Source organism: Hypanus sabinus, chromosome 28 (genome assembly GCF_030144855.1).
Source record: "Hypanus sabinus isolate sHypSab1 chromosome 28, sHypSab1.hap1, whole genome shotgun sequence".
Classification (NCBI taxonomy): Eukaryota; Metazoa; Chordata; class Chondrichthyes; order Myliobatiformes; family Dasyatidae; genus Hypanus; species Hypanus sabinus.
The window spans coordinates 18762924-18778317 of record NC_082733.1 but is presented as its reverse complement, the minus strand read 5'-3'; the positions used below and the strand labels follow the sequence as shown (position 1 = coordinate 18778317).

General features: G+C 43.8%; 1 protein-coding gene across 7 annotated transcripts in view; it reads right to left on the bottom strand.

The window, feature by feature from the left end:
- Nucleotides 1–13045, bottom strand: part of LOC132382466 (multiple C2 and transmembrane domain-containing protein 2-like) — a 430775-nt gene extending 417730 nt beyond the window's left edge. For 2 of the 7 annotated variants that reach the window (XM_059952695.1, XM_059952694.1), the window contains exon 1: nucleotides 12760–13043. The gene's annotated coding sequence lies outside the window, so the exon portion shown is untranslated. The other 5 variants (XM_059952696.1, XM_059952689.1, XM_059952690.1 and 2 more) reach the window with 5 other exon arrangements.
- Between the last annotated feature and the right edge of the window lie 2349 nt (nucleotides 13046–15394).

Here is a 15394-nt window from a genome sequence, read left to right as displayed (position 1 = left end):
GGAAAATCCTACAAAAAGTAATGGATACGGCCCTGTTCATCACAGCTAAAGCTCTCCCCACCATTATGCACATCTGCATAGAACGTTGTCACAGAAAAGCAGCATCCCTCAACAGGGGCCCCCACCACCCAAGTCATGCGTTCTTCTCACTGCTGCCCTCAGGAATAAGGTACAAGAGCTTCAGGACTCACACCACCAGGTTCAGGAACAATGATTATCCATCAACCCATCAGGCTCTTGAACCAGAGGGGATAACTTCACATAACTCCCTTTGCCCCATCACTGAACTGTTCTCACAAACTACCCACTCACTTTCAAGGACTCTTCATCTCATGTTCTCAATATTTATTGCTTATTTATCTATTATTATTATTTCTATTTTTCTATTTGCACATTTCGTTGTCTTTTGTACACTTGTGGTTGCCCTGTTAGTGTGGTCTTACATTGATTCTGTTACAGTTATTGGATTTATTGAGCATGCCTGCAAGGAAATGAATCTCAAAGTTGGTAATGGTGACATATGTTATTTGATAATAAATTAACTTTAAAACTTGCTTTGTCTTTACCTCTTCCACCTGTTCAAAGTTCAAAGGCAACTTATTATCAAGGTGCATATAAGCCTAAGAATTGTTTTCTTGCGGGTACGCTTAGTAAGTCCAAGAAACATAATAAAACCAGTGAAAGATCACACCCAACAAGGCGAATAAACAACCAATATGCAAAATCGTTTAATACAAAAGAGAAAAAAGTAGACAATGATAATAAATAAAAAAGCAATAAATAGCGAGAATATGAAACAAAGAGTCCTTGAAAGTGAGTCTACAGGTTGTGGCAACAGTTCATTATGGGGCGACTGAACTAATCCCCACTGGTTCAAGAGCCTGATGGTTGCGAGTTAATAACTGTTCCTAAACCTTGTGGTGTGGGTACTGAGGCTCCTGTAAGTTCTTCCTGCTGACAGCACCGAGAAGAGAGCAAGGCCCGGGCAGTGGGTCCCTGCTTTCCTGCGATAGCGCGCCATGTTAGTTGTGCTCAGTGGTGGGGAGGGTTTTACCCATGATGGCCAGGGCGATATCCATTATTTTTTATGGGATTTTACGTTCAAGGACATTAGTGTTTCCATACCAGACTGTGATGCAACCAGTCAATATAATCTCCACCAAATATCTATAGAGTTTGTCAAAGTTTTAGATATCATGCCAAATATTCGCAAACTTCTAATGAAGTAGAGGTGCTGCCGTACTTTCTTCATAACTGCACTTACATGCTGGGCCCAGTACAGATCTTCTAAAATGTTATCACCAAGGAATTTAAAGTTGCCATCACTCACCACCTCTGATTTCCCAGTGAGGGTTATTAAGGAAATCAAGGGATGCAGGATTACTGAGGACAGCAGGACTGTGATAAAAGATCAACTATAATAATTTTGAATGGGATTCAAAACTGACCTGTAACCATTTCATTGGTAATAGATTCTGTTACTATAGCAAATGAAAGCAGAGGCAGATCATGCAGGGGTTACACTTCAACAAAAGCAATTGTGATTTCATACCTAAATAAGATCACTTGCTCCCTGTTAATAAATATTTCCCCTGTGACTACATAGCTTTTCTCTAGCTGTTCCACTTTCTTCAGAGAAATCGGGTTGCATGGATTAATTGGCTGCTGTAACTGGCCTCCTGAGAGTGTAGGTGAACGGATGAGAAGGTGGGGGGGGGGGTGAATAAAATAATTAGGTTAACGTAGAAATAGTGTAAATGGGTAGTTGGTTGTCAGTATGAACTCAATAGACTGAAGAATCGACCCGATTTTTAGATTGGACTTGTTCTTTACTTCCTATTTTGTGCAACTTTGATCGGGGCGGACTGGCTCTGAAGCCTGCAGTCAATAAATGACATACTGTAGCGCTAAATTGAACTGAACATTCCTAGACTGTTTCAATGACTCTGTGGCTTGATGCTTTACATTGTGTTTTTTGTTTTTTTTTGCTGTGTGCATGATTTGATTTTTTTTTTGCACATTGGCTATTTGATGTTTTCTTTGAACGGGTTTCGTGGTGTTTCTTTGAATCTTTGGCTTGCTTCTATGCTGTACTTCTTCATGGTTTTACAGCTGTGTTGGCCTGGCAACCAGAGACCTAATGCAAGTTCAAATTCTACCAGAGACTGCAGAAGATGTATTCAAGTTATTAATTAAACCTTAAATATAAAACTCCTAGTTATGGTAAAGATTCCATAAAAACCTACACATTGGCCAATTTCCATTAAAGGAGGAAATCCACCACCCTTGCTCAATGTGACTGCCCTCAAACAACTAGAGATCTTTCTCAACTCAGAGATGGACAATAAATGCCACCTTTGCCAGTAAGGTCCACATGCCATCAACATATCAGTTAACACAAATGAAAATACACCGACGAGCCCATTCCAGGTAGACCGAGATCCCCAAATGCAAATCAAGAATTTAATAACACTTTTGCTTTTGCTTGAATTATTTTACAACTCTCCTTCAAGGCTGCTCAGCTCCTTGGTTGCAAGTACCACAGAAAGTGAAGACAATGTGATTTAAAAGCTGCAGGAGAGCATAAATCACACAAAATTACTGCTTTCCACTTCTGGTGTACAAATCATTGACATACACCGTTCCTGACAACTACTCTTTTAACAGGAGGAGCCAAGTTATTGGAAAGGAACAAGATGAGGCCAGGATTTAAATAGCAAAGTGCTATGTCAATGTGCTAGTTGGTAAATATCACTAAAGGTTATGCTTAAACTCTAATGGAACTACTTCCATCAGCATAAATGCTGGCCCACATATACTTCTGGTCCATATCTCTTGGACTGGTTTCAAATGACCAAGGAGAGGTGAAGGTATTGTGCAAGGTCTCTCTCCCTTACTGCAAATAATCTTCTTTCCTTAAAGATTTCAACATCTTCAAGGCCTTTGGCAGGCAACATGGAAATGAAAATCTGCCCTACGTGGGTTTTGGCCTAACAATTCTTTTCCTTATTTTCCTCAACTTCCAATCCAAGAATTGCACACAGCATTCCCAATATAATATTACCAGTGAGAAATCCAAGTTACAATGAATCCAATTGGACACATTCTTCATTAATACATACTCTCCTTGAAACTCAATTACTCATTCTTATTCAGTAACAAACTACCAACCAACAAGGAACACAGGTAAGTTTTCACTCTGCCAATGACTGTAATTATTTTAAGAGGTCTCCTCTTCCATCTCCTCTTCACTGTGGGTGAACCAGTGCAACCAGTGAATGAAGCTTAGAAGTCATCGAATCAGAGATCCAGCACAGAAATATCCCCACCCCAGCCCGCTCCATTTGACTAGTATAGGCTGATCAATCAAACACCAAATGACACTAATCTGATATTATCCTATTTTGTTTGCACTCCCCACATCCTTACTAGTTCCATACAGGTTCTAACACTTACCTACAAACAGGGCAAGTAGGGCCCTTCAGCCCTTCAAGCTGTGCTACCTAGCATTCCTAGCCGAATTTAATCCCAGCCTAATCACGGGTCAATCTACAATGACCAACCAACCAACCAGTATGCCTTTGCACTGTGGGAGGAAACCGGAGCACCTGGAGGAAGCCCATGCGGTCAAGGGGAGAACGTACAAACTCCTTATTTCAATGTACTCTTTGTCGCAGACGATGAACGGTTGCATTGTGCCAACCACTATGCTACCATACCACCCCGAATGTCAGTCAACCTACTAACATGCTCCTCTTTGGGGTGTGGGAAGAAATCAGAGCACCCAGTGGAAACCGACCAAGATAGTACCCAATGTCAGAATTGACTCGGAGTCTCTCGCGCTGACGGGGGTGGGGGGGGGGTGGTGGGGGGCAGCTATTCTAATAGCTGTGTCACTGTGCTCTCCTTAACACCAATGCAAGTTTATTGCACACGCCATGACCGAATTAGGAAACATTTAAAATGCACCATGTACAAACTTTGTGGAAACTAACTACAAACTTGCTAGCAAAGTCCAAAATTTCTACTGATAATAATAAGATTACAACCTAAAATACCAAAGCATCAGCTTTGCAATCTCTCCCAAGTGTCAAATAATCCTCAAAATGGACAGAACAGTTACCAGTTCATAATGCAACCTTTCTTTCTCCATTAACTACCAAGAAGAGATTTGCCAACCATATAAACACAGCACTCACTAAATGATTATACTCCCCAGGCAAGGATTTGTTTTAAATGAAGGCATTATGATGTGGTTTAAAATTCTGCTGGGAAGGAAATAACAGAGATCTTGGACTTTGATATGTAGAGCATAGCATCTTATTTTTGAAGACATTTTATGAGATAACCAGCCTCTTTTATCTCAAAACGTTTCACCAATGGTGCTATTAGAAAATTGCAGAGAATTGCATAAAATTACATAGAAATCTTGGCCAAATGTTTTGTGAAAAAAAGTGTTTTGACATGAGAGAGACCAAGTAATGTATGGATCTATTTCTTTTAGAGCTATAACACCCCCCCTCCCCAAGCACTATGTAATGATCTGTTTCTGTGCACGGGCTGTTGTCTACACATGTGTATTGTCCTCACTCATGTTGCAATGTGAATACACCAGTTAAAGCCATCTCTCGCATGACTGCTTTTATTTAATCGATACACAGTTGTGCACAGACACAACAAGTTGGCAACGAGTACGAACCTGAATGTGAGAAAACATCACAAACTTCACCGACAGTGAGGGACAAAACAGCACGAGAAAGCCGAAGGATCCGTGAGCAACAGCGAAAGAGGCGCTGAATTTAAGGTGAAAATAATGTGACAATGGCTCCAATTGGGAAAGCTGATGAATTTGATAGCGCTAATGAAGGTTGGGAGTCACATATTAAGAGGGTTGAACTGTATTGTAACTCACACAATGTGGAGGAGCTAAAGAAAGCCCCTGCTCTTCTTAGCTGATTGGCTGTAAGGACATACAGTCTCTTACCCAACTTGGGTTTACCCCTGCAAAGCCAGCAAGCAAGACGTTTGACAAAATTGTTACAATTTTACAAAATCACTTGAGCCCTAAATAGCTGAGAGATTTAGATTTTACAAAAGGAACCAGTCAAAAGATGAATGCATTTCTGAATACTTTACCGAATTGTGCCAACTTTCCCAGTACTGTGGCTTTTGAGATGGGCTCTCTGATGCACTCGACAGGCTCATGTGTGGCCTGCATAGTCAAAGCACTCAAAAGAGGCTACTGTCCGAAAGAAACCTAACCTTAGAAATGGACCGTTATATTATCATTAGAGACTGCAGCAAAGGATTCAGCAGAACTACAGAAAAAGAAAGTTGGAATGCAAAATGCACAAAATGTCCCTGAATGGTGTAAAACGCCAAAAATATAAGCAGAAAGTGACACAGACAAGGTCACATAGAGAGTGTGCGAGGCAGACGAAAAGCACAACCAAAGAGAGAAACCACACCAAGTGAAGAGTTTCACATGCAAAACTAAGCAAATGCATAAAGTAATCAAATGTGAAACGGATTCAGATAACATAGTCTGATGGAGGTGAGCTGTCATGTCTAGAATTGTATCGCATTACTGAAGCAGATCACAAAATCATCTGGTTCACAATAGGTGTGTCTGGTGTAAAACTGAAAATCGAACTGGGCACAGGGTCAGTTTTGTCTATAATTTCAGAGGCTGACTACAACATCCTTTTTTCTGAGGTATCATCAGAGAAGACCTTGGCGATGCTAAAGACCTACGTAGGCACAAAGTATCTCCTAAAGGCAAACTGAAGGCAAATGTGATGTGCAGAGACAAACACAACAGTTAAGGCTTCGTGTATTGAAAAGTGGAGGGCCAGCATTTTTCGCACGTGAATGGTTAAGAAAATACCAACTAGCCTGGCACTCAATCAAAGCTCTCAGTGTGACATCAACAGGCAACTGCAGCCCAAATGGCAGAACTAACCAGAGGCTTTAACAGCTGCTTAATGCTAATCAGAAGGTGTTTGAGAAGGGAATAGGTAAACAGATCAAAGTCTTGGCCAAAAACTGTTCCGGATGCCACATAGTTCGAAATGTACCCCACAGGCAGCGTTACGCCCATGGGAGTGGCCATGGCAAAGAGTACATATCGACTTTGTTGGCTCATTCACAGACTCCATGTTCCTGATTGCTGTGGATGCTCATTCAAAATGGCCAGTCGTTGTACCAATGAAGTTAATCACCTCAGCAAAGTCCGTTCCACTCCGAGGACTAGCTTCGCCAGAAATGGCTTACCAGAATAAACTGAGTGACAATGGACCACAATACGCATCAGAAGAATTCTGACCACTCATGATGGAAAATAGCATCACACATTTCAAGTCAGCTCCTCACCACCCAGCTGAAGGTTAGCTGAAGGTTTACTCAAACCTTCAAGAAATCCATTAAAGTGATGGGCAAGGAGGACATCTCTCTTCAGCATAAGGCGAACAACTTCCGTTTTGTGTACCAGACCTCTGTTCATGCAACCACAAATCAAACACCGGCAATGCTGTTCATGAGCAGGAATCTGACATCTTACACAAGCCGCCTGAACCCAGGCCTCCAGAAGGAAGTACAGGGTAAAATGTTCAGCCAGTTACCAAATGAAACAATAAGGAGCTTCAAGATTGGACAGGAGGTCCTAGTGTATGATTACCAAGAAGACAAGTGGACACCCGATAGGTTAGCTACAATAAGTGGACTACTGATGTAGACAGTGGATGTTACAGATGAGACATGGAGACGGCACATGGGTCAGATACCAGATGTCAACTGAAGAGCACACATGAGACAACTGCATCCAAACAAGACGGAAACACTACCATCACCAGACTGACCTCCCAGTAACGATCACGTCACTGACAACAACGTGATACGGGAAACCAAGAACGTTATCTTAGACAACACACCTACCAACCCCGATTCCACTCCACAGATACAGAGGTATGACCAGAACATTTCTGTTGACAAGGTACCTGCCAAACCTGATGCCACTCCACAGGTCTAGAGGCACGATGAGAACATTATTATTGACACGACACCTTCCAGAGGCGCTATCCTGAAAGAATCAGAGTGCCGCCCAAAAGACCGAACCTTTAATAACTGTGAATTACGGATTGTTACTGTGAAAGCATGTTTATTTGGAATACTGTATAAGTTTATGAAAGGGAAATTGAATGTTTTATATATAACAAGTTTCACTTTGCATTAATTTAAAGGTTGAGGAAGTGTAATGTATGGATTGATTCCTTTTACAGCAATGACACTCCCCCACACCTTTAGCACTACTTATTTATCTGTTGTCTGCGCATGCACTGTTGCTAGTCTGTGCATGCGCATTGTTTCTTTCTCCATCATTGCAATGTGAATACACCACTTAAACCCATCTCCCGTGTGCATGTTTTTATTTTAATCGGTATGTCATTGTGCACAGACACAACAAAACACATGATCTGCCATGGTGTATACAGGGGTTATCTTGCTCTCTATACAGACCTGGTGGAAACTTCATCCCAAGAAATCCTTGATATAAACAGTGGTAACACACTGGCCTATAGATACTCCCTGGGTACAGAAGTAGAAACAAGGGTGACTGCACAGGATCAAAGCAAGCTGCAGAGAGTTGTAAAATTAGTAAAATCAGCTCTATCATGGGCACTGGACTCCGGAGTACAATATCCGGGACAACTTTAAGGAGCGATATTTCAAAAGGCGGTGTTCCATTATTGATGACTCTCTTCACCAAGGACCTGCCCTCTTCTCATTGTTACCATCAGGAAGGAGGTGCAGGAGCCTGAAGGCACACACTCAATGATTCAGGAACAACTTCTTCCCTTCTTGCCCTCTGCCATCCAATTTCTGAATGGACATTGAGCCCATGAACACTACCTCACTACTTTTTCTTTATTTTTATTTTTTGCACTATTTTATATATATAAAAAACTGTAATTCAGTTTCTTTTTCTATTATTATGTTTTGCATCATACTGCTGTCACAAAGTTAACAAATTTCACAGCATATGTTGGGGATATTAAACCTGATTCTGAATATCAGGTACAACTGAAGACAAGATGAAATCTCAGGGTGGGTACCAAAAGGCCACCTTCATGCAGAATGGATGGACTCCTAATGCATGGTATTGGTTTATTATTGGCACATGTACCAAGATACAATGGAAAAGCGTGTTGTGCATACTGTTCATATAGATCAACTCATTACACAGTGCATTGAGAACACACTAAAACAATAACAATGCAGAATAAATTGTAAAGTGACAGAGAAAGTACAGTGCAGATAAACAATAACATACAAAATAGGTTGTGAGGTAAAGAGTCCATCTTATTGTACAATGGACAGCTAACAGCAGGATAGAAGCTGTCCATAAACGTAGTGATGATGGCTAGCTCTTCGCTTGCGAAGATCAGGAGGGAAGAAGAGTCCGCAGGAGGGAGCAACTGCACAATCGTTGGTGACTGTGGAGGCCAGTTCTGGATCAGCAGACTCTGGCACAGTAGGAACACGGGAGCAGCTGGGATGCAGGTGCTTGGGTAGTTGGATCCTTCCTGCATCTCCACTTCCTTCCTGCATCTTCAGCAGACTCTCTTCTGGGTTCCTCAAAATTCTTGGCTGCTCCGTGGGTCAGCGATCTCCAGCGGTCTCTGTTACAAGCCAGCTTCTGCCACTCATTGAGCTTGATATTTGCCTGACAGAGCTGCTGCTTAAGTTGGTCTTTGTACTGCTTGCGCGGGGCACCACAATCTCTCCTGTCCTGAGAGAGTCCTCCGTTGAGTACTGCTTTTGGTAACCTGGAGCTGTCCAGGTGAGACACGTAGCTTGACCAGCAAAGTGTCATCAATGCTTGGAAGCTGAGCCTTCTCTGGGACCTCGTTATTGGAGACACGATCCTGCCAGCTGATACCCATGATGGCGCGGAGGCAGCGCTGATGGAAGCACTGAAGCAACTGGATTTGCTTGTGGTACAAGACCCAGGCTTTAGAGCCATATAGCAGTATTGTGACGATGGCAGCCCTGTACACCTGGATTTTCCTAGACAGACGCAGCTGGTGCTTTGTTTCTGGAGGTGCCTGAAGGCACTGCTGGCTCTGGCGAGTCGATTGTCAACATTCCTTACTAAAATAGTGTCATTGGGGATTACAGTGCCCAGGTAGAACTGGGCAACTGTGGTAGGAGGGTGATTATCAATGGTGATCCAAGGTGGGCTGTAACTGCCATGAAGGGGGCTTCTGATGGAGGATCATTGCTTTCTACAAACACCATTAACCCAAAAGCCCTTGCAGCCTTGGCAAACTGAGTGACTGCAGTCTGTAGTACAGGCTGTAAGGCTTTTGTATCTTCTGCCCAGTGGGAGAGGTGAGGGGAAAGAAGATTCAAGTAAGTGATTTACTTACCCAACAGGAAGTTTGGTTCTGAACACAATGCTAGGTGCCCAGAAGACATAGGAGCAGAATTAGACAATTCGGCCAATCGAGTCCATTCCCCCTCAACCCCATTCAGCTGCCTTGTGCCTGTCACTTTTGACACCTTACTAGTCAAGAACCTACCAACCCCCGCTCTAAATATACGAAAAGACGGCCTCCACAGCCGCCTGTGGCAGTGAATTCCACAAATCCACCACCCTCTGGTTGAAGAAACTCCTCCTTATTTCTGTTCTAAAGGGACGTCATTGCACTTTGAGGCTGTGGTCTCTGGTCCTAGCCTCCCCCTACAATAAGAAACATCTCCACGTCCAGAAGGAGCACGGCATGGGGAATTCAATGCAATCGAATCCCTCCAATGCACACAGACTGCCTGACCATGTACCTGTCCCAATGCCTTGTAAATATTACTATTGTATCTTCCAGAGAGAGTACGGTCCAGACACCTAGAACATCATGCTAATAAAACTTACCTCATAAATCTCCTTTCAGCTTTCTCCCTCTCACCTTAAAGCTACGTCCTCTAATATTTTTGACATTTTCTCACTGGTTCCACATCAGGTTCAAGGAACAGCAGGAAATATCTAGTTCCTGACTGATGAAAAATGACCAGAAAATAGCTGCTGTCCCGTTTCAAACATGGAAACAATTATAAATGGCAGGGGACTGGAAAACAAATAAAGGTTTATCAACCGAATTTCCAACCACCAGTTGTTTAAATGAATGTTTACAACATTTCTCCATTAAACCTCTCCAACACAGTAATAGTTATGAAAGCAACAGACACCACAAATGAACAAGTTTAAATAAGCAAGTTTCATTATAAATAAAGCCAACGGAATTTACAATGGAAGCAACTGAAGGACAGTTGCACTTTCTAATCCAATTATATACTTTCAATTGCCACTTCGCTTGAAGGCCACACTCACAGCCTGAGGTGTCACATTTGGGTCACATTCAAATTAAAAATAGTTTATTGCTACCACCAAGTCAGTTGCCGGGCATGCAAGCGGACACGATGCAGTACTCAGCAGATAGAAACAAAATGGCGCACTACAGCTACAGTACCTACTTAACAAAGAATCTGTAAAACCAGAGCAAGATTACCCATTAAATGGTGGGCAGTTATTCCAGTATGTGAGGAATAGCTTTATAATACTAACTGGGCATTTTTATAGTCACAGCCCTCAAGATCCGAGTGACTGATCGACAGAGAAATGGGGTGCCATGTTACTGCATGGTAGCAGTTACTGCAAAGCTATTACAGCTCGGGGCACTGGAGTTCACTGCCCATGTCCTCGGCAAGAAAGTTTGCACTTTCTTCCTGCTTGCACATGGGTTTCCCCAGGTGTTCCGATTTCCTCCCACGGTCCAAAGACATACAGTCACTTAATTGGTCACTGTGAATTGTCCTGTGACTAAGCTAGGGTTAGATAGGTGGGTCGCTGGGCAGTGCATCTTGCTGAGGCCAGAGGGCCTACAGCACACTGCATCTCTAAATAAAGAAGTGATCCAGTCAATAGTATTCTAGTCCAGAATAACTGCACCATCTTGGTCAACCAGAGATTAACCTGAAAATATTTCAGACTCTAAAAGGTAATGATCCCTGACAGGATACTTTGTAAAAACCATTTAACACATTGGGTTGAAGTTTTCCAGAGATGTGTTACTCAGTTAAAATTTACCCACCTCCACCTTTACACTTTGCCCTGAAGACAACAAAGAGGTTTCCATTTGTGAAGGAAAAATAAAACTAATACTCATAAGAGCAAAGCAAAAAGCAAAATAACACTGACAACTGAACTGTTAAAAAAAATGCTGGAAACACGACAGATCAGCAACATCTGTGGGGTAAGGCAGGGACCCAAGAGCTGAAGTTTACAGTATCTAGCCATCAACCTTAGCCATCAACTGCATGCCTCTCCGCGGAAGCTGCCCAGCCGCCGAGTATTTCCAACACCCGTTCTTTTAACTTTTAAGCCAACAAGTACTAAAGAACGGCCAGCAGTCAGCATCTCAGTGAACCCTGGAGTTATTCCTCTTCTCAGACATCCAGGTGCTCAGCATCACAGAGACTAGCCGCGGCACATTGAATGGGAAAGAGCAGCAAGTATGAATTCCTGGAGTTAAGTAGCACAGGGCAAGGCCGTGCATGTGGTAGCGGGGCATTCTCCTACACCAGTTCCATTTTCTCTGCTCTACACAGTTCCTTCTGAAAGTTATTCTTCAATCTGCTTCTGTCATCCTTTGAAGCTGATCAATAACTGCTAGCGGCCCAATACAGCCGACCCCATACCTCGGTGCACTTACACTGCTGGTACACCTTCACTGCATCTAAGCTATAATACATCCACAGAATCACCAGACACAGGAACACTAGACAAATCACATGAGGTCAGAGATATAGATCCTGCCAGCCCCGATCCAAATCCAAATGCTTTACTACAATTATAGTAATAAAAATCTATTTTTATATTGCACAATTATATGATCAATGATTCATTGGGCGAAAGCTTATATATATTACTGCTAATGACATCACCAAACGAGATATTTTTTTCTACACGACATTCATCTTCACTGCTATTTTTATAAAAGGCATAACACAGATCTGAAGGTGTTCCTGTTAGAACAGCAGAGACAAATATTGGCAACGCTGAATTGTAAGTGGATGCAGCAAGAAGCAAGCATTATTTAGTAACAGGTTTTCCACACGATTCACTGCTGCCAGTTTTCAGACCTGCTTCGTTGGGGTACAAGCTGTCAGACGAGATAACGCAGGCAGGCGGGCGAGAGGATGACTGAACACCGCGCTGGCCAGGGAGGGTCACCTTATTCGGATCCTTCCAGTGTCGGCTTTGCACTCAGAAATAGGTTACCGCCTATTTCCCCATTCCACATCCCTCCCCCACCCTCCAACCCCACGCTAGCAGATTAAACGGTAAAACAGCGCAAGTGAGAGAAATGCAAATAACGAAAAGATCCGAGGTCGCTGCTTAACAAATGCGAAGTTCACCAAAGTCGCTAACTTATGTATTTTCACATACAGGCAATATCGGTTTCCTACAGATGTAAACGGCTTTAAGCCAAGCGCTCCTTTTCTGTTTTCAAGCAACTAGTCGATTAGCAGAAAATAACAAACAAAGAAAAATTGTCTTACATTTTAGAGTGACTGCAAGAAGTTAAAGTAGCACGCACCTCCTGGGACCATCCGGCTGCTACCCGGCGCTCACTATCCGACTACACAGGCACACTCCAACTCCACCGTTCACTCACTTCCTCATTCACACGCTTTACAACATACCTTTAAAGGGAAGGCGATTCTCACCCGACTAAAAATGCTGCGACTTCAGCAGCCGCCGCCAGAAGGCTCTGGTATCCACAAGCCCGTCCTTGAGCACGATTCGGGAATGGGAGGAACAATCCGCTGCTTTTAAATATTGCCCTCGCCAGCTCGGGAGGAGCTCTCCGCCAGGAGAGAAACCTTGCAAGTTTCCAACAGTACGGCGCCGGTCTCTTTCATTGGCTAGATTCTCAATCTCACTGCATTCGTAGGAGATGGAGACTAACTTCATTCACCTTCAAAAGGCCATCAGTTTTGTGAAACGTGGCTGTATAAGTACCGTAACCAGCATCAAAAACTTATTGGGTTCGCTGTCTCCACCATAATGCACACACACCTCTCTGCACGCCCATCCAACACACACCTACCAATGACCATTTCCCAATCACACACCCACTCTCCAGATCCTATAATCACTCTCCATTAACCCATTCACGGCTTTATTTTCCTCATCCCAGGATCCACTCCCTTTTCACAGACTAGGTCCCCAACCACAGACTCGCTCTCCACTGCCCCATCCACAGAAGCACTTCTTGCCTCCAAGACCTAATGCATGGCTTCATGTAACTATCCTCCACTCCACTTCACAGTGATCTTCCCTCTCACAGAAGTTCTCTCCATTCCTGTCAACAATTTTTTTTTTGCTCCTAACCTTTCACTGTCCACATTTCCATCCAGTGGTGATGTTTTAATTAGACCAGACATCAAACCCAGACCCCAGGTGAACAGAATGGGAGATCAGTGGCTCCTGGCCAAGACCTGTTCCTCACACCATCTCAACAATACCAATCCCCCGGTCGGTGACCTCATCGTTGCTTGATGGGGCCAGTGTGCCTCCATAACAGGGTGTCAAAAGTAACCCATTGCAGAAGCCAGGTGAGGCAGATAAGCAGGATTCAGTGCAGCAAAAAGTGGGCCATCCCCTCGATCCAAATGCTCCAAAGTGCATCGAGCTGAAATCTGGCCCCCGATCTCTTGCACTCACCCCACAGACTCGAGTTCAAAGCTCCTGGGTGACAGAGGCAGCTACTCACTCCAACATCTCCTGAGGATAGAGTGGGCTACTGCTTTTCGGGGTGGCAAGGTTGGAGGTACGTCTCTACCAAAGGAGGTGTATGGTGATCCTTCCCTCCGCTGGTGTGCAGGTCACCATTTGGCAAGGTGTAACACCTGCTTAGCACCCCCCCGCCCACCCTGAGCAGGATCACACGAAGCCATGGGAACAGGAGGGGAATATGAGCTGCAGGTCCAGGCTATGGGACCGTTGACACCAGGCAGACAATCCCTGAAGAGTATTGATAATGGCTGGGATCACCTGAAGACACCGCCCAGAAGAAGGCAATGGCAAACTACTTCTGTAGAAAAATTTGCCAAGAACAATCATGGTCATGGGAGGGCCATGATCGCCACGGTGTACAACATGGCATGTAACAAGCAAACTCCTTCACTGATGTGGTCTATTTCAGGGAAAACCAGCTTCCCATGGGCCCCATCCTAAGGAACTCACTTTCAACGATAGACTCTTTTTCAAGGCCTCTGCATTTCATGTTCTCAATATTATTTATTTACTTTTTTATAATTTGCACTATTTGTCTTCCTTTGCTCATTGGCTGTTTGTTGATCTTCGTTATGTGGAGTTTTTCAACAGCAACTGTGTGAGAAGAACAGTCATCTATCGTTCAGGTCTACGCCCTGCATCAGGACCAAGAGAGGAGAGGGGAGGTGACCTGTGCCATAGTCCTATAATGCTGACAGTTCCTTTCCTCCCTCAAGATGGCTGCAATGTGAAAGAAATCATTGCTTACCTCATTATGAACTGAGCCCAGAAAGTCTAGCAAAGAATTTGATGGTCTTTGCTCAGGCTCTCTGTGAGAAGTTCCATAACAGAGGATTCTGTTACCTATAGACTGTCCCCAGCGAAGCAATGAAAGATGAGCATCTGCCAACTGGCATATTCAGAGTATAGCACTACATGCTGAGGGAAGCACTGAATCTTGGTGAAGCCATCACATGGGTTCAAAGTTCAAAATACATTTATTTATCAAAGTATGGATATATTATACAACCTTGAAATTTGTCTCGTTGCAGGCAACCACAAAATAACGAAAACCCAAAACAACCCATTAAGGAAAAGGCCACCAAATGCCAAATTGGCAGAGTGAAAGAAAAAAATCGTGCCAACATAAAAGTAAGCAAATAGCATCCAGAAAGACAGAAAGCCAAGTATCCTGCTGCTGGATTAGGCCACAGCCTCAATTCATAGCAGGGCCGAGTACATGACTGCAGGGACCACAGGCCCAAAGCCAGGCATGACTGCAACTGGATCAGGCCACAGCCTCAGTTCAGAGCAGAGCTGGGTAAACATCACAGAGCAGCCAGCAGAACCGGGCAGAAACGGACCCTCTCTTGTCTCTGGTCCCAACACCTGACACCCCACTTAAATCATCCAAACATCGGCTCGTTCCACGCCTCCCGACAGCTCTGGGGCCTGCACCCTGCCACCACAAATATGCCTGTACCTGACCTTTCCAATTGGGCCCAGGGCTTAAATCGATCAGACATCAGGACTTTATCTGCTCCTGCCTCCAGCAAGCTT